This window comes from Montipora foliosa, chromosome 4 (assembly GCF_036669935.1).
Source record: "Montipora foliosa isolate CH-2021 chromosome 4, ASM3666993v2, whole genome shotgun sequence".
Lineage (NCBI taxonomy): Eukaryota > Metazoa > Cnidaria > Anthozoa > Scleractinia > Acroporidae > Montipora > Montipora foliosa.
Window position 1 is genome coordinate 16522799 of NC_090872.1, and position 24000 is coordinate 16546798.

General features: G+C 38.9%; 1 protein-coding gene, 1 long non-coding RNA gene and 1 other non-coding gene across 3 annotated transcripts in view; 2 read left to right on the plus strand and 1 right to left on the minus strand.

The window, feature by feature from the left end:
- Window positions 1-1773, minus strand: part of LOC137999033 (uncharacterized) — a 3343-nt gene extending 1570 nt beyond the window's left edge. The window contains exons 1-2 of the long non-coding RNA XR_011122882.1: window positions 1226-1773; window positions 173-245 (exon numbers count right to left, since the gene is read on the minus strand). This is a non-coding gene — a long non-coding RNA (uncharacterized lncRNA). The remainder of the gene's footprint in view (window positions 1-172; window positions 246-1225) is intronic.
- LOC138001068 (uncharacterized) overlaps window positions 1-24000 on the plus strand; it is a 424432-nt gene that overhangs the window by 222121 nt on the left and 178311 nt on the right. Inside the window, exons 11-12 of the mRNA XM_068847736.1 lie at window positions 11111-11179; window positions 11839-11906. The gene's annotated coding sequence lies outside the window, so the exon portion shown is untranslated. The remainder of the gene's footprint in view (window positions 1-11110; window positions 11180-11838; window positions 11907-24000) is intronic.
- On the plus strand, window positions 21553-21625 carry Trnas-gga (transfer RNA serine (anticodon GGA)). Its single transcript has one exon. It is a non-coding gene; the product is annotated as a tRNA-Ser (tRNA).

The window sequence follows — 24000 nt, forward strand, 5'->3', positions numbered from 1 at the left end:
ATTATATTCACGAGATAGTGTGATGTCTGCAGTGGTTACATAAGGAGGAGCTGGTTACTGCCGACATACCAGCACCTGTGTTGTCATAAATTTGCCTCTCAATGATGGCTACTCTGCCTTGATGTGACATTTACTCAAACCCTTATAAATGACAAGAGTGACCACCACTTACTTACACTAGTGTCCAGTCACCGGTACTTCAAAAGTTATTGAAATCCCTGTATCTGCCATCAAATAACTCAGCTCTGATCAAAAAAATACACACAGAATCAGACCAAGGCACTGTCAATCAAGTGAGATGAAAACTAATGATTATTCATTTGTGTCCTTCAGATTGGAGTACGAGAATAACTATGAGTATTAGTTTTCTGTACTAGGCTTGGGCATTAGGTTTAAAGAACAAAAATTTTCAATATGCACTTGCTTAGAACTGCAGAGAACTCATACTCAGAGTCATCCTTGTAGTCCAATGTGAAGGTACCGGTCGCTATTAATTACAAACTCCAGAAAAGTCATAATTACATCAAAATAATAAAAAGGGTGCATCATCACTATCATTTTTCATCTATACAGCGTTTTCACTCACGTGACCATTTCTTTGTAACCCCAGTTGCAATAATTCGAATAATAATAAACGTTCCTATGACCAAAAAAATAGCTATTACTTAAAAATTTTCGAAATGCACTTGCTTCACTCAATCCGATCAATAGATTTCTCTCCATGACAAAAATATAACTCGAGAAACGTGGTCAAAGAGAGTGTGCACTCCGCTCTGCAAGTAAACGACATATCCTCACTTTAACGTAGCTAAATTAATGAACATCAATTAAGCCCCATTTACACGAGCAATTTTTCCTTGACAAGTCCACTTGTCAAGGAAAACTTGCCGACTGTACACACTAGCAAGTTTTCCTTGACAAGTTTTCCTTGACAAGTTTTCCTTGGTAGTGTAAATGAAAAATATGACAAGTTTTCCTTGTCACATTTTCCTTGTTGTCCATCTACACGAGCAAATTTCAGACTTGACAATTTTTCCTTGTCAAGGAAAAGCTAGCATGCCAGATTTTCCTTGACAAGGAAAATTTGTCCACTATTCCCCATCTACACGAGCAATTTTTCCTTGTCAAGGAAAACTTGTCAAGGAAAAATTGCTCGTGTAAATGGGGCTTTAGCTTAATTACTTACGTGATTCTTCTTTACTGTTTACTCGATAAAAAAGCTCACCTGCGGCAATTCTTGATGCCGGATTATTCAACAAGACTTGAAACAGTTCCCCTGGATTTTCGACGTCCATACTCAAACTCCCGTTAGCGAAAAATTCGTAAAAATCATTCTTGAAAACCCAAGAGAGAAGGCGGTGCAGCCATTTATAATACTGTAAATTGCGTCAAATCAACACTGTCACGCAATTTTTGGCTTGCGATTTTCCTGTCGTGGATCTTGTGCACGTCATTAATTTGAGATGATTTTCATAGTGATAGGGTGTCGATAATGCGAAAATTGACACGGTTTCGTCTCGACTAACATATTTGGAGAAGTGGCCGAAAGTATTAAAAGCTCCGACACCGGTCATCGGCAGAGCTTAATTTGCCCCAGTTGTCACGGTTGTTTGCGTTCACGAAGAGCACAAACTGTTGGTCCGTTCAGGATGGCCAGGATGTAACCAGCCAGCAAGGTGAAAAGCAAGCAAGCAAGGTTCAGCATTTCAGCAAGGTGAAATATTCGGATTCACACAAACCGGATTTCGGTGGTGAGTTCTTCGATCTTGTCGTGCGTTTATCGGCTCCAGTTCCCTCTTAACTTATGTTGCACTGTCACATCTCGCGCATCCACATAACCAAAAAAGGAGTTTTTCTCTGAGCTGATTTAATTCAAAATCATATTAACCTCATGTACTCTTCACCTTTGGATGTTGCGTGGGACGGATAAAATTCTAGAGCTCCTGTTCATACGTTACGAAAATATGATAATACGGCTGCAACGGAATTGTGGAATGGGGAAATGGATCATGAATTTAATTAAAATATTTCACAAAAACAATGTTCATATTTTTGTAACAAATCATATTACAACAGAAAGGATCTAAATTCAAAAGATGCAGTTTTTTTATTGTTAAGCAACTTTGTCTTGATTATGTAATTCATTTATTGCATTTATGTGCAATGATCTAGCACAAATTAATAATGACACAAACACCATGACATGATGTTGGTACATGTAGCAATCAATTGACACACAGGTGAAGGAGGAATCAGTGCTTTGAAAGGTACCTTGCCCAACTATCAGTCCTTATACAGTATATTATAATTAGAGATCCATCTCCATCCCTGGTGCTGTCCAAAGGTATTTAATTGCTGCTCCTGGGAACGAGGTTATTAAAAAAACTAGATTGGTTAATTTACTGGTATTATATAAAGGTGAATTCCAATCTGAATTTATTTATACATGTATGTAAGTGAAATGTCTGAAAACCACTACAGAAGAATCAAAACTATAAAAGTCAGCAATACAAACAAATTTCATTTGATTCACATCATTTCAGGTTCTTTAGATATATCAGAGGGTAAAAGTGACCAATCGGAAAAGACTACAGAATCCAGAAATGAAAAGAAAAGTGAACCAGAGGAAGCCAATCCAGGGATAGGATGACATTAATGAGTGGCAAAAACAACTTGAATAACGCGAGTGATGGGCAGGAGAACAAAAAGGATGAAGAAGAGAAATCACCTAACTAATTTATTCACTGGATTTTGCTGTTCTCCACATAGGGCTTCAATGTTGTTATAATATTTATCCAACACTTTTGTTTACTGCAGTATTGTTAAACCTCATCTACTTAGTTTTTTGTGCTTCATCATTCACTTTATTTAGTTTTTTCCAAAAACGATAAGTGAATTTGAATTAATTACAGACTCAAAGGTACTTACATGTAACAAGACAAAAATCTTTGCTGTCTGTCCCAATCCAAAGTGTGTATAGTGCCTACATAGTTGTATTGGTGAAATGAGTTGTGAGATGAATGGGAAGCAAAGGGCACAAATATGAAAAAAGAAAATTTAAGGCAAAAGGTGTAACACAGAATTATCTGATTGAAGCTTTATTCCTTAATCATCGCCTAGATAACCCTTGTGCAGAAAGGCCATAGCAATGTTCAGTTTATCTCAGAAAACAGCAGAAACGTTTTTCTAATTGGATTGATTGTATTTACAAACTGGCTCCATTCAAAGTTTCTTGAGCATAAGGAAAATATTATTGGAAACCCATTCAAGAGTGGAAAGAGAAGATTTCCCAGAATAAATAGCCCAGTGATGGAGAGTTCAGATGGATGAAGCAAAGACCAAAACTAGCATTCTTTTCTCCCATGTTATTATAATAATAATATTATCGTTGATGCAAGTTTTCTGTGGTCTGTACTCTTACAGACCATAGAATAGTGCCATAAAATTTTGGCTCATAGTTCCTCTTGAATCTTGAATATTTCATGATGTCATTAAATACTTCATAACAGTGCTAACCACAGAAAACTGACGTTGATTTGATCTAATTACGTGTAACTTCCGAATGGTGCTTTGATAATGAAACTCAAATTATTTCAGTTATGTCTAACAATGATAATAACGTGTATTAAAGGTTACAACAGATCATTTGATTCTGCAAATATAATCTGAAAGCACAACAATTTACAAAAGGAAAAGAACCCTGCCTGGTCACTATACACTTAATATGCAATGGGTCTTGAAGGAAACAGTGTTGTTTTCCCTCTAGTTCTAATATTTGACAAAATGCTAATCAATAGGACCTGAAGTAATAGAAGAACATCGACATCAAGAGTGGGGCTATGAAAAATTCATAATACAACTTTGCGAAAGGCCCCGCACTTATATACTCACCACGACACACCCTTACATACCCAGGAAACAAAAACATTATGTGCACACTTGGCAATACTGTCCATTTCAGTGAAGTTTCATACAATTCACCATAATTGGCCCGCGACGGCCCGGCGGCCCGGTGGCCCGGAGGCCCGCACAGTTTTGTTGTCTAGGGGTAAATCCACTCGCATGCTCAGATTTGCATCGGGTTTGGGCGCGCAAATGAAAGACGGTGAGTTTGAATTCGTTTACCATTTTAATAATCATTTCAATCCTTTTCGATCCTTTCTTTCGTTGCATGTTGCTAAGTGAAAAATGTTGTCATTCTCTGATGTGTTCGTCTGTTTACAACAACAAACAGAAACAAGGATTCAAATGATTAAAATGGTAAACGAATTCAAACTCACCGTCGTCCATTTTGCACGCCCAAACCCGATGCAGATCTGTGCATGCGCGTAGATTTACCGCTGGACAGAAAAACCGTGGAAAATGAGGAGTGGGCTACCGGGCCTCCGGGCCGCCGGGCCTTCGCGGGCCGTGGGCCGCGGGCCGCTAGGCCTTCGGGCCGCCGGGCCGCTGGGCCTTCGCGGGCCGTGGACCGCGGGCCGCTGGGCCGCGGGCCTGCTTTTAGCAAAACCCGTTGTGTTTGACATGGTGTTTTATCTAGTTAATCTCTGTTTAATCGGGACTCAATCGCTACACATACAGCGATGTCTTCAAGCAAATTAATAAATCAAAATTATTCAACATGCAAATACAGTATCAATAACAGACAAGAGCTGACTTGACAAAAGAATGCTCTCAGACACATCACATACTGCCAGACGTTTTCTTAACCAAGATCATGGAAACCACACTTTTTTCTTCTCGATGTATCACTTTGTCACAAGTGCTTTATACTTTAAACATGATTCCATTTTTAACATGCACAGTAATTATTGATTCCATGAACAATTTCATGAAAGCAACGAATCCTAGGTTATGATTCCACCAATGATTTTTTGCGCGACTGAAATCATACCATGTGATTCAGATGAATCGTATTTGATTCCAGTGCCAATAAGTGTGGATAAATCATCATGTGATTAGTGTTATGATTCTCAAGCCTTGGAAAATCATAAGCAACAATTCTGGTGCCCTGTTAAATCACCTTGTGAATTTAACAACATAATTCCAAAAGTAAATTTCCTGTGAATCCAATCCACAAATTATATGATTTTTATTTTCCTTATTTTCCTCTGTTACCACAAGAACTGGGACACAGTGTCCTAAATTAATGATAATAGTAAATTCAAAGCAGATTGGGAATTAATGATTATGGCTCCTGGTTCCATTTAACTCAGGTCCGTTCGCCTCCCAGTGATTGCGATTTTACGCGCCAAAATTTAAAAATGTGGCCGTGAATAGCCTAGAAATGATAAGACCTTTCAAAAGTTGTGAATGGAACACACATTTCCATCGGAAAGTTTCCAACGGGAAAACAGCCGGAAATTTTCCAGTGGAACGAACCAAAAACGTGTGTTCCATTTACATCCCAACCGGAATTTCCGGAATTTCTTGGTAAATGGAAAAAGCCCGTACACACTCAAATGGAAAACCGCACCGTGCAGAGGTTTTGTTTTTCCTCATTAGAGCTATTGTTTTGTGGCGTTCTGGTCCCTAGTATAGAGCGTTTTCACTCACGTGACCAGCAGCCATATTGGATTACTGAAACAAAAGAAAGTATTTGCATTAAAATAGTGTTCAATTCCCGGAGGATTATTTTGGTACACCATCATGGCCGCCATTCCTTTGTTTGGAACATCAACATGGCCGCCGTGACGTCATGTGAAAACGCTCTATATGGAGGCCCGAATTGCTTACAACGGTGGGAAACGTTTTGCATTGTGGGAACGTTAACTGCGGGTTACAAGTTTACGAGCAGCGGGGCCACGAGTCATATAGTTACGATTTGACTCACCATACGGATATCTGTAGATAACAGGCAAAAAGTTGCGCGAAATCAAAGAGGTTTCTTTTATTTGAGCAAAACGCAAATCTCAGCTTGACGTTTGCCGTTGACCGCCAACGCGATTCTACATCTCTCTTTTGCGCATGCGTTCGCTGAAAACAAAAGCAATAGGCAGAGTTTTAAGTCTATTAGGCTTAAGTTTTCTATTGGACTCCAAACTCTATTCTTAAAACGTGACCCTCTGTAAATTTGCCTTGTTTGATTAATTGAAATACAATAAAGGATTGATCGATTAGTTGATTAATTTGTTTTCCCGCAGGCGCAAGCTTCAGGAGTGAGTGTTGATTGAGTCTTGTGAGCCGAAGAAACAAGGGCTGACCATTGGACAAGGTTTCCTGCATTTTCAGGACAAACACAAGTGAACTTTGTGAAACTTGTATATATTCTTAACTGTGTCAGACTGGCGGAGCTGTACAGTTTTTCTCGATTTGTAGTTGATGAGCATGAATTTTCAAACTTGGTTGTCATGACCTTTTGAGTAAGTATAGGAGACTTTTAGCAGACGAAAGGTGCAACAGTACACACAACGTTTCTCGCATGGAGTACGTTACAGTGTTTACGATTTACGTTGCTGTCGATTGGCGACGAAAGTCAATATGTTTACGATTAGAACTGTGGATAAATAATGGGTTTTTTTAATCAGTCAGGGTCTCTTTTTGATGCCTTGAGTAAATAACGTTGTATTTTAAACTGTACGTTTCATCCTAAAATCTCTTGCTATCTAATTCTTGTATGTGAAGTTTTGCCGTTGGAAACTTTGCAAGTGTTTTAAATGCGTTTTATTCGAATGTGTATCCGGCCGGGTATGTTACATTTATCTACAAGTTTTGAAGACGTTTAGTTAAACACGGTTTTAAAGTGTTTTCTTTTTAACTCATGAATACTGAGTTTTGTCGACTACAAATTTAGCACAGATCAAACAATGAATTGAAACTTACCTGAATCTCATGTAACAGCCAGTTCTACATTTTTTCTGTGACTTATTTTCATTATGTTAAGCCCAGGTTAATTAAACATGTCTTGTTGGTGTTAATGGCGTATTAGTTTGAAATTTGCGACTTCGTTTTTTTTCTTGTTCTTTATTTTTTGGTCCCTATTTTTTCCTAAGGTCGGCATGACAGTTATTAAAAGGCGTGTCTCACGTCGTTTGGTTGTTTTTCATGTTAACCTTACGCGAAATAGATATAACTGTGAGAGTGGTATAATCTACTATGTTTATATAAAGGAAAGTTATATGTATTTCGCGTAAGCGTAATATGAAAGAATAACCCGTCGGTTCTACCTGTGGTCACGGACCTGTTTAACACTTCCTTCTCGAGAGCATATTTTCCAAAGGAAGGAGACCATCAGGTTCTTAGTAATAAACGCCCCATCTCTCTGTCGCCTGTGATGTCTAAGGAACAATTGGCGTATGAACAGTTTGTGGAGTTTCTAACAACCAACAACATGCTCTCAAGTGATCAGGGCTCGGTTTTTCCAAAGCCGATTAACTTAATCCAGGATTACTTAAACTTTGGTTTCATTTTTTCAACTTTTTGGTGAAAGTTTCTTTTGCTTAGTTTTGTTTTTCGAGATTGACTTCCTCTAATTTGCCGAATATCAGCGTTGAACAGCATTTGGGAGTAGAGAAATAAACTCCTTAGTAAGTTTTTAATTTGGGATTAGCGTTAATCGGTTTTTGAACAACCGGGCCCAGAGCGGTATTAGCAAAAGCCATTCAACTCAAACGTTAGGGATACTTTTCACCAGTCATCTATATAAGGCAATTGATGAGGGAAATGTGACCGCTGTGCTGATGTTGGACCTTATAGCAAGGGCTTTGACAGTATTGATCATCAGATACTGTTTGCGAAACTACGGAACCTCAATGTGTCGGATTCAAGTTTGACTTGTTTTCAAAGTTACCTGTCTGGCAAAACTCAACGCGTGCAAGTCCATAGCTCCCTCCCGAGTTCTCTTACGGTTAGCCGTGGTGTACCACAGGGGTCAATACTTGGGCCCTTGCTTTCCAAGCTGTACATCAATGCCTTACCATCAGTCTGCCACATTTGTAGCGTCGAATCTTATGTAGCCGATTCAAAGCTTTACATCTCACTTTCTAAAGAGGATGTTCATACAGGACTTGAAGACCTTCGACAGGATTTGAATCGAGTTGCTTCCTGGTGCTGCGAAAACTGACTCCTGCGCTTGGCTCCAAAAAAATGCTGGCGCAAATATCTATCCCGCCTTTAACATTTTAAGGAAATGAACTGCCTGTTGTTGACTCAGTGAAAGACCTTGGTGTGATAGTAGATAAGCACCTATCCCGGCTTTCATGAACACACCAGCACTTTGGCAAGTGAACTGATACAGATGAGCAAACTAGCAATAATCAGCAGAATTCGTCACTTGTTTGATAAATCTATTCTTTTAATTGTTATAAACTCGTTTTTACTAAGTTATTTTATTGTTCACCCTTATGGTCAGGTACTAGTAAATCTAACATTTCTAAACTTCAACATGTTCAGAACTTTGCAAGCCCGTTTGTTATCCGGGAAGAAGAAATATGAACACATAACACCTACTCTCAAAGAGTTGAACCTGCTTTCAGTACAAGAGGCTTTTAGATTTCGAGAGGCCGTTCAGATATTCGAATCTATGAATAATCAGGCACATACAGTAGCTATTTGGTAAATATGTTTGACTTTCAGGAGAGGTCCCATGTTCATAGCTATAACAATAGGGACAAACGATCTTAATATTCCGAAGTGCCGCACAGTGCTTGCCCAAAAGTCGTTCCAGTATCGCGGCGCAGACAACTGGAATTCGTTGCCAGGAGAGTTGCGCAATCTCTATAGTTTGAATGTTTTTAAACGTAGTCTGAGAAGTCATCTCAGTAGTGACTGATTAGTTAATTAATCATTTCATATATTATGGATAGGTTTTTACCTCAGTATACGTAGGGTATTATTTATTGTAAGGTATTGTAGACTAGTATCGATTAGTTAAACATTGTAAGTGAGGTCGGAAGATCCCCGTACGGGAGCCCTAATAGAGTTATTTGTATATCCTGTGTGACCTGCAATAGGTTGTTTGTTTTAGTCCAAGTTAAAGTGATTTTATGTATTCCCCTGACAGCCTCGATTAGCTCTGCTGTTTACGGGCAGAGCAGGACATCGTAATTGATTGCGTTCTTTATAATCGATTGTAATTGGAACTACAGTATAATGATTGTAATTGTAATAAAAGTCAAGTTAAGATGCTGATCATCGCAGTTATTAATTAACGTTACTTGAACAGTAACGAAAGGAAAGTCTGAATTTTTGAGGCTTTCCTTCCGTTACTGCTCAAGTAACGTTAACTAAATAACTGCGATGATCAGCATCTTAACTTGATTCATCTCTCCGCAGTTCAAATAGGTATGGCTTCATATATATTAACTTTCGTCATATTTGTAACACTAAAAAAGGTCTCGATAAAGGTAATATACACTACATTGAAGTGACACTCTGATGATCGTTCCCTGTTTGATCCTGCTAGTAATCATATCCTTATCTAAGAGATTAAGTGATCCGCAGTCAGGTGTACAAGTATCAGGAGGACTCGTACTGATGACTCATTAAATCACTTATTATTTATAGGGAAGATATTTATTTACAAACATTGCTTTTGTTATTCAAATGTGCCAACCACATGGACAAAAGACCCTTTGTTTCGACAGTGAATCAGGCTCTTGGTTTGCACATTAATGACCGAGTAGGTGACGTCAACAACATCTTCGATGTTTGATTGACAGACAAACAAAAAGTTGAAATCGTAAATTGCAAGGCGATACGACAAATATATGCCCATATCCTAGTCTAGCTGCAGGTTGATGGATCAGTTTTTTTCTCAATTGACTGAGCCGAGCTAATTTATGCAACAAAGGATTCCAAATAGACTAGTAGTAGTAGCTAAAATCGCTAAGTGCCAACGAGACAGTGAATATGTAATACGTAGTTTGCAGATTTGTATCACAGTGCTATTTTTGAAACCCAATAGTAGTTGAAATTTTTATTTCAAAGTACTGCACTCAACTTACCTAAGTTAACAATAGCAATGTTTCTCGTGACTTCACCCATTGTTATCGTTGAAACAATGACTTCTTTTGTTCCGTGGTTGGCAAATTTGAATATCAAAAGAAATAATAATAATAATAATAATAACAATAATAATAATAATAATAATAATAATAATAATAATAATAATACGCACCTCTCTCTGTGCAGGGGTGCAGGGCTGGCGACTGCTGGTGGTGAGAGCACTCGCCTCCTAACAATATGGCCTGGGTTCGGTTCCCAGAATCGGTGAGTTTGTTGGTTCTCTACTCTGCTCCGAGACTTTTTTTCTCCGGGTACTCTGGTTTTCTCTTCTCCTCAAAAACCAACGTTTGATTTTGCGGATTGTGTTTATTTGTTGATTTCAGTTTAAAGTGTTCCCAATTAGTGCTTTATTTAAGTGTCTTGTCTTCTAAGACAAGACACTTAAATAAAGTTCCTTTCCTTTTCCTTTCCCTAATTAGTATACTGAATTTGCTTGAGACTTACTTAAACTAAGACTAACTAAGTGCTAAGGGTCGTCTCAAACGTTTTCTTCAACGATTTACTGCAAATAAATACGGGCGTGAATCAAGGCCAGAGAAAGGTTTATCTATTCTTTGATGCATCGTCGTCCTTTTGCGTACGAGGTGATTTTTTAATTTAGTATGAAAGATTTTTAGATCGATATTGTTGGACGACACATAGTATGGATGGCCTCTGAGTTTTGGAAGACACAAATTGAAGCCGGGGGTGAGCCCAGCTGGGGCCCGTTTCACGAAAGTCCCGAAAACTTTTCGGGTCCGAAAAGCCATTTGTGAAACTGTCAACCGCTTGTTTGGAAAAGCCGATATTTTTACATTTTTTCAAGGTAACAAAAAGCAAAATGGCTGTGAAGTTTGACGACTTAAGTCCCCTCCATTCTTAAGATACCGAGGGAATTGTGACACCCGTAAATTAATGGCCCGTAAAGTTTCGGGACCTTCGAGGAACGGGCCCCAGGATCTCTCGTGTAGGACTGTGGAAAATATTCTGAGACATATTGCTGAACTGTTTGTGACGATAAGGTTTGTAGCGAATTGATTTGTCACATTCTTCCCCTAAAAGTTTACTAAGCTGGTTCTGGGAACTTAAGTACTTATCGTTAACGTTAATACTCTTTCTCTACCAGTTGTATCTCGTGGAACTGTGCAATGGTGTGATGATTCGTGTATATTGAAGCTTGGCCTTCATTTAACAGGTAACTTAAGTTAAGCAGCCGAGTCTGTGCGGTGATTTAAATCTGGTTTTCACCGCAACGAAACATGCAAAAGCAATCGTCACCTTGAAGACAATGAAAGTCATGATTTTCCGTGTGTACAAACGATCTTCCACCTTGTAACGTCTATAATTCTAAGGTGAGGTTTTTGCTCAGGAAACCCGTCATGCATAATAATTACTTCTCGCACTGACGATTGTAATTGTGTTAGAAAAAGAGTTGAATCGTGATGTTTTTAAAATACTTGGCTGATAGCTAGTAAATAAAGTCAATTAGCCTTAATGCAGTGAAGATATATACATTGTATAAGATATTTGCAAATCAATTCAAATGACTTTTCTTTTCCTTAAATTAATCATTAGTTTGCATTCCCTCAAAGATGTCAAGAAATGCTCGAGACTAGATGGAATCAAAACTTTAGGGAGCGCCATAAGTGTCCCCCACCTAATTGTAATTGTTGAGCTTTTCTATATACTTGAGTAAATTGCTCTGGCATTTTTGTGTATAGTATTCTCTATACGAAGTACAGTATTTCGGTAACTTTCAAGTAATTGTAAGATAATATGAGATTCTAAGTTTAAATGAAGATTAGGTGATGTCTTTGATCAATCCGGCAACTTTGTTTCTGATTTCTCTTTCAGCAGCATTGTAGCAAGCTTTGAAACAGAAAGCCATAGTTTTACGATTTGCTTATAATGTTTTGTTAGAGGTAAGCAATAAGGTTAAATAAGCGACGAGGCAAACGTCACACAGCCCAGACTTGCATTCTGTGTTGCAAAAAAAGAGGGAATATTCTCTGTATTTAATAAGATATTCCATAAATCGTCAACGAGGCAGCATAAATTAGCTAATCCATTGACAGCAAAAGCGCCCCCAATCGGCGAGTAACATTGTTTGGCGCCAGCCACAGTAAATCTATACATCTCGCTCTCAGGAGGGAAAGGGTAGAAAAGTAAACTCAACGAACTCGTTGAATACGCGGCCATAGACACTGAACCTTCCAGAGTTTGGTGTTGTGCCTCGCATGGCGGCCCCGGATAAAATGATTAAGCTCATGTTATATTTCATAAGTTTCGAATAGGTTCTACTCAAAGCTTCAGCAACGATCTTTGGATTAGTGTCTTTATAAACGGTTAATTCATACGTGTGTTCGAAATATGAGATCTTTTAAAACAGTTTTGGATGAAATTTCTACACTGAGTTTTAGTGCCTCCATGCTTGAGTTCCTTGGACCTCGAAACTATGTTCAGACTGCTTGAAACTTAACAAGACGTTATTAACCTATAGCATTTGCCTATAGAAGTTGTGGATCCGAAGTTGTAAGACAGGAAGACAAGCACAGGAGTGTCGTTTAAGGAAGATAATATTATTCAAGTTATTGGAACTGAATTTCGAAATCCTACTTAGTTAAATATTCAAAGGATTACGAGGCAGAATAACTCCTGTCAATGACAAAGACACCACTGAACTGGCGCTAATGTGAACAATGCTGTTTATATACAGCCCTACAGACTACCTATTTTTTTCTGTCTTAGCGGGCCGGAATCCTAAATCCTTGAATCTGATTGGCTAATCGCGCGCTCGTAGCCCGTCCAGCTTTTTACGATACAGACCACGTTCCGAAATCTGTTCCGCGCGACGCGACGAAACGTTGGATTTTACCTCTTAAAATGCAAGTTTTCGCTTACTAACCGTTGCAAAGAGAAGGAAAAACATCAGCAGTGGAATAAAAGGCCTGGTTATCCTTGAAAAAGGTGAGTATTCACATGATTTTGCTGACAACACTTTGCTGGTTTGCTGTTTTCGAGTTGTTGGTTTTCTTGAACTGTTGACACGCCATTCAACTTAAAACAACTTACACTGCAGAGTATAGTATTTTCTTTGGAATTCTATTTTCTAATCTCGTTTTATATTGCTTCATTTAAGAATATACGAATTCCTAGCTAAAATAGGCAAACAAACACATCGCGACGCTGTGGTTTTTCGCGTTGTTTTTCGTGAACTGTTGACCTGCCGTTTAACTAAAACGGCTAACTGTAGAGAAGTAAGTCCTTTGAGCTCAGTTTTTCGGTTGACATCCGTTATTTTCTTTGGAGATCTATTCTATAATCTCGTTCTTTTTTTTGCTTCATATTCGTAGCTAAAATAGTCAAACAAACAAATCGCAGCGCTATGGAGTCTGCATGAACTAATGTCTGCTCAACAATTTTTTCTTGTGTAGTTTTCTAAGTTTTGCACTGATTTGTGAAGGATTTGACGGAGAACAAAGATGAATCCTTGAAATAATAAGATATGAAGGCAGAGGCAGATGTATGAGTATTTTTCACTAAATTTTTTCCTCCCGTGGGAACTGAAGATGTTAAAGTCACGGCAATGAACATGTACAAGTACAAGGAAAGGTTACCATCCGTCTGACCTTGTAGCTCAGTCGGTAGAGCGGCGGAGATCTAACCCGAAGGTCGTGGGTTCAATTCCCACCCTAGTCAGAGTTTTTCTCTGTCCTTGTGTGGGCCCATTTCCATCAGTAGGGCTAACGCTCACATGGTTCATATGGGATATAAATCTAAAGTACTTCACATTACACCCTATTCAGTTAACTCTGTTTAAAATATAAGTTCTACACGGCCAACGTTTGTATAAACGTAACCTTTCCTTGTTTTTGCAAACCAATTTGCCATGTTCATTTTCAGAAAAAAAAAGGCAAAAAAAAAAAAACGTTATTCACCGGCCTAGGTCGGTCCGTATAGGCACAGTTTTTCCCTTTACGGACCTCCCAGCCGGTGAATAACATATATTTGATTACCCAATGCATACTTTCCAGAATGAATCTACTTCAAACTTCTACCTTCTAAATGCTCGCTCTTTATGTAACAAGACCCTCCGTGAGGGTACACTGGGTTGCCTGTGGTACGTGCAGCCCCGGAGGGGGGGGGGGGGGGACTCCCATATGGAACACACGGGGATGCTAGTCGGAAATTTTAAATTTAACCCCTGAAGGAGACAGCAATAAAAGCAAGCTGACACACGCTAACACCAACCCGGTGTGGCCAACACATCACGCATGCGCACAACCTTTTCACCTGGTCAATTAGCAGCCATGGACAGCTGTTTCGGCCTTTTAAAGGGGTGCTAAACACACCCGCCTGGTATGTTAGCTACGCCATGCTGATGAGGCCCAAAAGGCCGAAACAGCTGTCCATGGCTGCTAATTGACCAGGTGAAAAGGTTGTGCGCATGCGTGATGTGTTGGCCACACCGGGTTGGTGTTAGCGTGTGTCAGCTTGCTTTTATTGCTGTTTTTAATTTACGTGGCACACCGATCTCTTAATGTGATCCACCTTCCCACACGCTTGCCGTGGGAGAACAGTTTTGCTGTTCCCAACCCAGCTTACCACATGTTTGGCATGTGAAGCTGCCACTTAAAGGGGTGCTAAACACACCCGCCTGGTATGTTAGCTACGCCATGCTGATGAGGCCCAAAAGGCCGAAACAGCTGTCCATGGCTGCTAATTGACCAGGTGAAAAGGTTGTGCGCATGCGTGATGTGTTGGCCACACCGGGTTGTTCACTGGCGAAAAATGTCTGATTGGTCGAGACCTTGTCATGTGACTTCAATAGCTCAAAGCAAACATGGCTGCCGTCGAGTGGGTGTTTATCCGATCAGGCCAGTAAAACGGACGAATGTTTTGACTGCATAGTGCATTTTTATGCCAGCGAGATTCTCTTTTTAGTTGTGGCCACCTTACTTTTTAGCCAACAGTGCTACGACGGAAATTTCTTTAACAATTTCAAGGTCAATGCGAGTCTAGGTTGCTGTGACCGTGTTTGAGTGGAAATTTGCTTGTGGAGTTTCCCGGCTAATGGAGTACCATCTTGATTTCAATTCAGGCGTTTATCTTTTAAAAAGTGGAGCAAAAAATATACCACTAAATTTCCAAATGGTTTCTCTTTCGATTAGATATTTGCACACTGTTTCCGCGGGGCCGCATCTAGCAGAAAATGTTAAGATTTTTGCATTTTCTTTCAAAATTAAGTTGTTAAAATGGCCATTCAAGTTGTCCATGGAGGCAAATTTATTAAGACGGAGGAAAAAAAATGCATGACGTCCCTGAAAATTTAGAAATGTATTTCAGTCGTTCAAACATGTCATATAAGCACCTCATATTTGGTACACTAGAAGGAAACCTTATAGTTGCAATTATATTTTGCTATAGTCGTCTCAAGAAAAATGCCAATCGTTTGCTTCCCTTCAAATTATAGAAATAAACATAGATTAGGTTAACTCTGAATAGCCAAAACAACAATACCGGTATTCCAAGTTGAAAATTTCATTCAGAAATCCAGCTCACTAGCAGGGTGGATTTTACTGTAACAAAATATTACTACAGCTAATAATACGCTTTCATTACATTGTTGTGGGTTAATGTGACAACAAAAATAATTAATCAAGAATTGATTTTATCTTCCAGCAATAAAACAGCAGGAAGATATAAAATTAGGTATCTTCAAAGTTTAGAAAACCTATTGAAGGTAATTCAGTGCTATAATCCAAAATAAATTTCATGCTGGCCTACTAAATACTTCCAGTGCAATAAGTTATTTAACCTCTCTTTGTGGACTCTGGTTGCAACACAGCGGTTTCAATAATTTTCATCCCCTTCCGTTAGATTTAGCTTTTAATAAACTCCATAACTTCATATTTCTGTAATAATTGTTCAAAGTCATTGAGCAAAAGCATACAAAGCTACATTTGAAAGGGGCATAATCCCATGTTAGAGTTTTCTGGAGAAGACTTCACAGAAATAACTCCTGTTACCTTTCCAGATGTAAAAAATATTTCAACATTAGGTGCAATGAATTTTTAGCAATTGCTTTAAAGAATACTAATCATTCCTACCATTTCCAAAGATGATTAAAGTTGAATGCAGTAAGTGTAAGAAATAAAAAAAAGTGGCATATTTTTTCAAATTGTAATCTATTTCCATTTGTAATCTACTTCCTGGATAGTATTAAACAATGGTGGTAAAGTAAACAAACTGCCCCAAGGGGGACTCTCTTACGAAAATGACAGGGGTTCTTTTTGTTCCTTTTTGAAGAAAAAATTGTGGATTTGTACTGCTTATGATGCTGAGACCAAACAGCTGGCGGAGTTGCTACAGTACATTTTTGGCTATCAATCTGAAAAATGACTGGAACTGTAAGACAATTTGGTACACGAGCAAATAACTTTTACTTATGAAAAATTCATAAGTAAAAGTTATTTGCCAGTCATTTGTAACTTTACAACTGGTTCCTCTAAGGGGTCAGATTTCTTTAGCCTACATCCACAAAACAAGGTTCTGTTACCTTTAAGGGTTGTTTTTAAAAAAATTCCAATAAGTGGCCTGCCATTTTTATAGGGAAACCCCTCCTGAGCAAACTGCATCCTCATGTTTGGATTTCCATTGATTTAATGACTTTGATGATATAGGCAAATTTGTTCTACAATAATACTCAAATACCATTATAGTCTTTATAGTTTACTCCTTGAGCCACCAGCTTCAACTTTGATACTTTGTTCTAAAAGCCAAAGCAAAGCAAAGCATGGTGGAGGTGATGATTAATCACTTGTTTTGGTTCAAATGAAGAAAAAGAAAGTCAAACTTATAATAGCACTTTAACCCTTTCACCCCTAAACCGGCCATACTTAGCATTTTACTCTGTCTAACACCAGACAATTTTACTTGTCAATGGGGAATCCCCAGGAGTCAATGGCTTAATCACTCACTAAAAAATGTCCCAATAAAATATTGTGTTCCACTAACGACCAAAACTGTACTAATAATTTGAATTACAGCTAAGGTCTGTCAAATTTCCATCTGAGTTACCTGACAGCTCTTACAGTACTTCTCAACATAAAGAAAATAAATTCTGTGGACTTAAACATTCCCAAATAAAACTCTTCAAGATTTACACTGTACCTGCTTCAGGAACTTCAAATCAATGAATATTTGGAATAATTTTCCTGGACTCCTGCAAACTATGTGCACTTTTTAATGGTTTGTCCTTTAAAAGTTACAGTCTCAGAAATAATAATGCAAATACAACTGAGGCTGTTTTGCCTTATCTACAAGACAAGACAACAATATCCTTTATTCAAACACAATCAATATTAAAGCAATAATACATTCTTGTGCTAGCTATAATAAAGATACACTACAGGAAATAAAAGCTTAAAACTAACTATGTGACAGGCATAGGATATCTACACATAACGGAACAACTATCCACTGTCAACCATACTTGACTCAAAACAGAATTTCCTTGATCCAACAACACATGACAGTCCCCTAAAACCAAAATTACATCATTAATGCTTCCAGAAAACAATAGTCTAAAAAAACCTGAATCTATAGATACCTATATACATCTGTACCTACACGTCTGTTCTTCCAAAAATTATTTTAACTAACATGGATTTTGATTTTGATTTTAAACTCAGATTAATTGCAAATCCATAACTTGGTAACTACATGTACTTGAACGCAAGGATCGTTGAGTTGTGACTGCTAAAAAGTATAATAACTTAGACATTCACCAGAAAAGGGAATATAAATGACCTTAAAAGCAGCTATTTAAAATATTTGATACTAGGGTTACGTTCCCAATGAGACAATCACAGTCAAAATCAAATTCATATCTGATCGAATCATTGATCATTCATGTAGAGGTGCCGATCGTAAGGTGTAACGCAGAAAAAAATAACCTTCACGTTGAACAATATTACCATTTCCCTGCCACCTGGTACAAGCCAATTCACACATGAACGGAAACCTTAGGAATCCTCCTTTCTGTACATTACAGTAACTTTTTGTACCCGGTGGCAACAAACTTTCCACATCAAAAATTGCGTAAAAAACTCACCTGTTTCGCAGCTCTTTTCCCACGAAATAAAATTTTCCAGGAGCAAATTTTCCGAGGATGCTAGTTGGATTGGACTTTTAAACGATTTACACAACATAGACGTTCTCTAAGAATACATTCCACTTGAAACTGGCGTTAAAACTAGCCTTGATCGCTCTAAAAAGAACGGAAACCAACAAGCTACCGATTCTCAAAAGGCAGCCATTTTTCTGTTCTCCTCGGGAGTGTTTTTTTCACGAGAGCCAATAATCGTCCCGGAAACGCGTCACGTGACATATCGCGCGACTCATGCGCAGACATTTTTCGCCAGTGAAACCGGGTTGGTGTTAGCGTGTGTCAGCTTGCTTTTATTCCTGAAGGAGACCATCTGGGCGTGGCTCAAGCTTTTTGTGACTCCTAAAGGAGACCAATCTGGGCGTGACTTAAGCAAATTTTGACCTTGGCGGCTTAAAATATTGGCGCTTTGCCCGAAACACCCTAAGCGAGACCAAAACCCAAAATTTACACCCCTAAGCGAGACGACGAGCATCCCCGTCTGTTTCATATGGGAGTACCCCCCCCCCCCGGGCAAATTGTGACTGGCCCACGGGCCGATTACGGGCTTGCAAAAACAAAGCAAAAGGTAATTAAAAAACCATATAATAAACTACTTACTAACCGAGCTAGCTCGAGCCGTACTGGGGAATATTGGCCCTGGGTCGTTTTTGCACGGACCTCGCTGCGCTCGGTCCGTACTGCCACGACCTCGGGCCAATATTTCCCTGGCAGTACAGCCCTCGCGCTCGGTTAGTAAGAAGTTATTAAGGGGTCACCCAGAAGTCATACCAGCAGAGGCCCTTTGGCTCACAGGACCTCACACGTTCGTACGACGAAACAGATCCTTTTCTGAGGTTAAAAACCTGGCTACTGGCCTAACTCTTTTTCCTACTTTCCCAACCGCGAGAAAACCGCGGTAAATCAGCCATCGCCAAAAAATGTTTTTTTTTTCTCAAAAAATATTTAAGTTAGGGGGAAAAAATACATCATTTTAAAGCTAAGAAAATAAGCTTTCCAACAGCATATAACTTATTTACAGAAAACTGAAACATTTTATAAAAGCGAAAGTTGAACGAAAAAATTTAAGAAAAATAACAGTAAAATATGTTTTCTAGGCAAAATTTGGTCATTTTAGCGTTGATTACGAATTTTTGGATGCAAAACTAATATTTTCTGCAATTTATCTGCCTTCTTGGACATAAATTCGACCGAAAACTGATAAGACACGAATATTTTTAGATTTTTAGGAATAATAGATAACATGGTTCAATGCGTAATGTGATAATGCGATAAAAGTGTCAAATTTGCGACCCATTGCTAACGGCAACGGAAGCGATCGCATTACGAATAATTAACCTCTGTTGCCAAAAACCACTCAAATAACCGGTCAGTGTAAAACGCAGACTGCAGACTGCAGACCAGGGATAAAATGCAGACTGAGGGTAAAATGCAGACTGCAGACTGTGGGTTAATAAAATAATAATGAAAAAAGAGTTATAAGAGTGTTAGTAGCCGTTTGTACTTTCACACTGAAACCCCAACACAGCTCCCATCGCTTTGGTTGCCCCACCGCATGTTTTATCGAACTCTGTAAGAATTGAAGCTGTTTGAATCCTTGTTGTTGTTTGAAAAAGGACAGTTTCGTTAAGTGAGTTGCTTTTAGGCAAAGAAGTCACCACCCCGTAATTCATATGCCCAAGATACCGGGTTTTTGTAAGTTTCTTTTTCTGTCAAGTGTGATAAAGTTTGACAATGAAATGAGCGAAGTCAAAACAAAGATCACAATCGCCCAACTCTTGCTTATGCAAAGTCAAAATTTACTCTCCAAGACGTGTACGACGTGATTTATCACCAGGTAATTCCATCATTTTGGAAATAGCAGCTACTTTATTATTCATCTGCGTCACAAGTTTTCACTGATTTTGGGGCTCATTTTGTTGAAACTCAAGCACGCTTCCAACAGGCCTGTGAACCCTTCCTGCTTACAGAGCAATACTAAAAAACTTCTCCCATATCACATTTCAACCTTAAGCTCGAAAATTCAATACACAACATGATATTATAATTCACAAAGGCAGAAAATACCCCAGAATCCTTTTCCAGCGAAAATTTTATTGAAACAAACAACATATTTGCTCTTAGAGGCGAAAACCTCTTCCTATTTCATTGCGTGCGTGAAGACAAGAAACTCAATTGTGTCAAATTACCATGTACTTCAGGTAAATACTGCTCACTTTGATTTCGTCTCGACGGGCGATAGATTGTTGTCGAAGTCCAGTACTCGTCGCTTTTGAGATTCATGCCTAGTTTATCCAACTGACTTTCCATTATTGAGCTCCATAAGGGTATATTTTGTTTAAGGATCCACTAAAACGCCATTCGCGTTGCATGACTTTCGACGCCATTGCAGGCTAAGTTAATGATTCTACTGTGTCCACAAGAGAAATCTACGCAGTTCCACTACCCTCTCGATCCTAAGAAAATACGCGCAGAAGGCTCTATACACAAAGACACTACTTACCAGGGGAGTGACAGGCAAGACTTTTACCGACACGGAAAAAAAAAAAAAGAAAAAAGAAAAAGAAAACAAACAAACTAAACGTAGACCTCGACTGGGTTTGCCCATAGGCAACCCAGTAACAAGGCGCGAATTATCAAGTACTTTGTGACTGATTCTGATATCGATTTACTAGCGACACAGGGGTGTTCCATTTGTAAGCGTATGTACATCTTGCGAGTGTGTTAGTAAGAAAATTGGGTATACTATTTGGATTGCCTGCACTATCTTTTCCACTTTCTAATTATGTCTGTTTTCACATATGCAATTTCAGTATGGGGTCCGCGAGCTATAACAAATATCTTTACGTTTCGGTTTCCTAAAGGAGGTCACACCAGTTACAAAAATGTTGGAAGCTTCTGATAGGAGATTGTGGGAAAGTGTTACTCGCTCTACCGATGGGCCATTGGTGGGCCTTTTGCCACCTTTGTGATCCAGATTGCTGCAAAATAGAGGCCATCTCTTCACCCTTCCGGTCATCAGAACTGAACGTTTTAAACGCAGCTTCACAAACGGATGTCTTTTCACCCCGTGTTTAATTCCCTTTTAAGTAGTTAAGTAGTTTATAACAGAGAACGTTTGTTTCTTTGGAATTTAATATCGAGCAATTATTAGCCATCTATTTTAATCACAGCTCAACCGCCATGGGCAAATAACTCGAATTCCATATCGTGCTATGTGCACCTTCATTTTTTTGATTAACAGTGGAAGCTTTCAGATCATACAACCTGTCAACTTCATCATAGCTTTACTTGATTTCATACCGCAGTTCATATGATTCATTTCATATACCATTCATCATTGATTCATTCCTCACGGGACCATTAGAACCCACAAATGACCAGCTCCCAACGTCAGTGGCTTCATAGCTCAGTTGGTTAGAGCGTCGCACCGGAATTGCGTGGTCACGGGTTCAAACCCCGTTGAAGTCCTGAATTTTTCAGGCTTCTCTACGCAATTGTAAAAATTGCGTTCATAACTGCGAAGATCATAGCTTTACTTGATTTCATATCCGCAGTTCATATATGATTCATTTCATATACCATTCATCATTAAATTTATTAGCTAATGAAGGAATACATGTAGTCTTGCAAGTGTGTATTTGGTTTTTCCGATAATTGTAGTTTTGACAATTTGATTGGTCAAGTCTAATGTTAACATAATTTAAGGTAATTCTTGAGCTATTTCTATATATATTTGTATAAATAACTCTCGCATTTTTGTGTATAATAATGTGCTATGAAGTAGTTTTCTAACAAGGTAATTTTAAACTATTTTTAAGATATTAATTATTATTGTGAGACTCTGTCTTCATGTTTTTTATCAGTCAGCAACATGATGCTCCTGATTTCTATTTCAGCTGCATTTTAGGGAGCTTTGAAACAGGAAGCCAAAGTGTTACATGATTTGTTTATACAGTGTAATGCCATTTTATAGGTAAACAGGTTAGTTAAGCTGAACTTACTGTGTTAACCTCAAGCACACAATTGTTTTAAGTTCATGTAGTCACTAAGCTTGAAAATTTTGAAAAATGTAACAAAAAGCTTGTTTAAAAGTTGATGTAGAGGGAACAAAAGAGCAAGCTTCCTCTTAGCAGTCTCACCTTGTTTTTCCTGCTAGCCCCCAACATCTTTCATTCTTGTGCCAATATTCCATCCTTCCCACAATGTAAATGTATGGATAAGGTTCCAATGGGTTAAAAATTCTGCATGACTCGATTGTGTGCCTTGTCATTCCCTATTGTTTTTCTGCATTGGCATACATCTGTGAAGTTTTGTAGTCACTTGTAAATCAAGGCAGTTTATTTTATAAGTATACACCTTATTCCAAAATGGCCACCATTTAAATATTTTATTGTTTTTATTCAAATAAGCCCTTGATGCCTCGTTCTTAAGCTTAAAATTCAAAAGAATATTTTATCTTGAACGAGGCAACAAGGGCCAATTTGTATCCGCATAAATCAGCGGCCATTTTGGAATAAGGTGTATTAGCCAAAGGAAATCCTTGATTTCTTAGCTTTTTGTTTTGGTGAATCGTACGCACTGCAGTTACACTCCTTAATTAAAGATAGTAGCTGCTGGTAATTTTAATCACTCATTTAATCAGTCCCTGGTGATGACTCAATGGAAACCAATTGGGCAATAATTATTGATTACCGTAATATTATTGTTCTTCTCCATTCAGATACAATGTGAAAAATCGTTAGTTTGGATTACAATGGCCACACCTGGTCCCTTGGCCAGCTCTGAGGATAAGACAAATGGAGCTAAGCTCAGTCGACTTATTATTGATGGTGGAACAACTGTACTGAGAAATGTTTTCGACACTCATCACCCTCCTGCAAACTTAGCAGCTGATCTTAATGCCTGTTATTCCTTCCTGAACAACCTTTTACGTGGAAGAATTCTCAATCGTCACCAGTGGGACAAGCTGTTCCCTGGTGGTGGAGTTGCTCCGGACTCCAACACATTCGATATAACTCTGCTTTTCCTCCTTCTGACTAACATTTGTGGACTTACCCCTCCCCACACAGGATGGCATTTCAAGCCACCCCCAAGTGACGCCTCTCATGAGGCAAACCTTGCTCGCATTAAGTTTTTCCGTAATCAAGTGTATGGGCACGTGACAACCACTGGTGTGGATGTACCAACGTTCAATGCCCTGTGGAAGGAAATAAGTGCCGTTTTAGTGTCTTTTGGGTTTAGTCAGGCAGAGATTGATCGATTAAAGGCAGAGCGATGTGGGGAGGAGGATTATCTTGATGCCTTACGGGACTGGGCAGAGAGTGAAAGGGATCTCAAGTCCAGGATTGCTGACGTACATCGAATTGTTACTGAAATCCATGAGACACACTTCAAAGCCGATCAGGAGGATAAAATCCTAAAAACACTTGCTAAGATTGACAGCCAACTTGACGCCAAAGGTTACGGAAACAGATACTTGGAAGGAACCCGTGAGTCTTTATTTGCTAAAATCAACAGCTGGTTGGATGATACAAGCTCTCCAAATCGTGTCTTGGTGCTCAGCGGAAATGCAGGGATGGGGAAATCTGTCATCGCTGCTGAGATGTGCAGAAGAATGCAAGAAGCTGGCAGATTGGCGGGGAGCCATTTTTGTCACCATGACAGAGCACGCCACAGGAATCCCAAGTTGATGCTGCAGTCTTTAGCCTGTTACCTGACATGCAGTCTTCCAGAGTACAAGAAAGCCCTTGTGGAACAACTCTCCGGTAATATGGGTGTAAAGATTAACAACATGGAAGTCGCAGATCTCTCTGATTTGCTTTTTTTAGAACCTCTGAACAGGG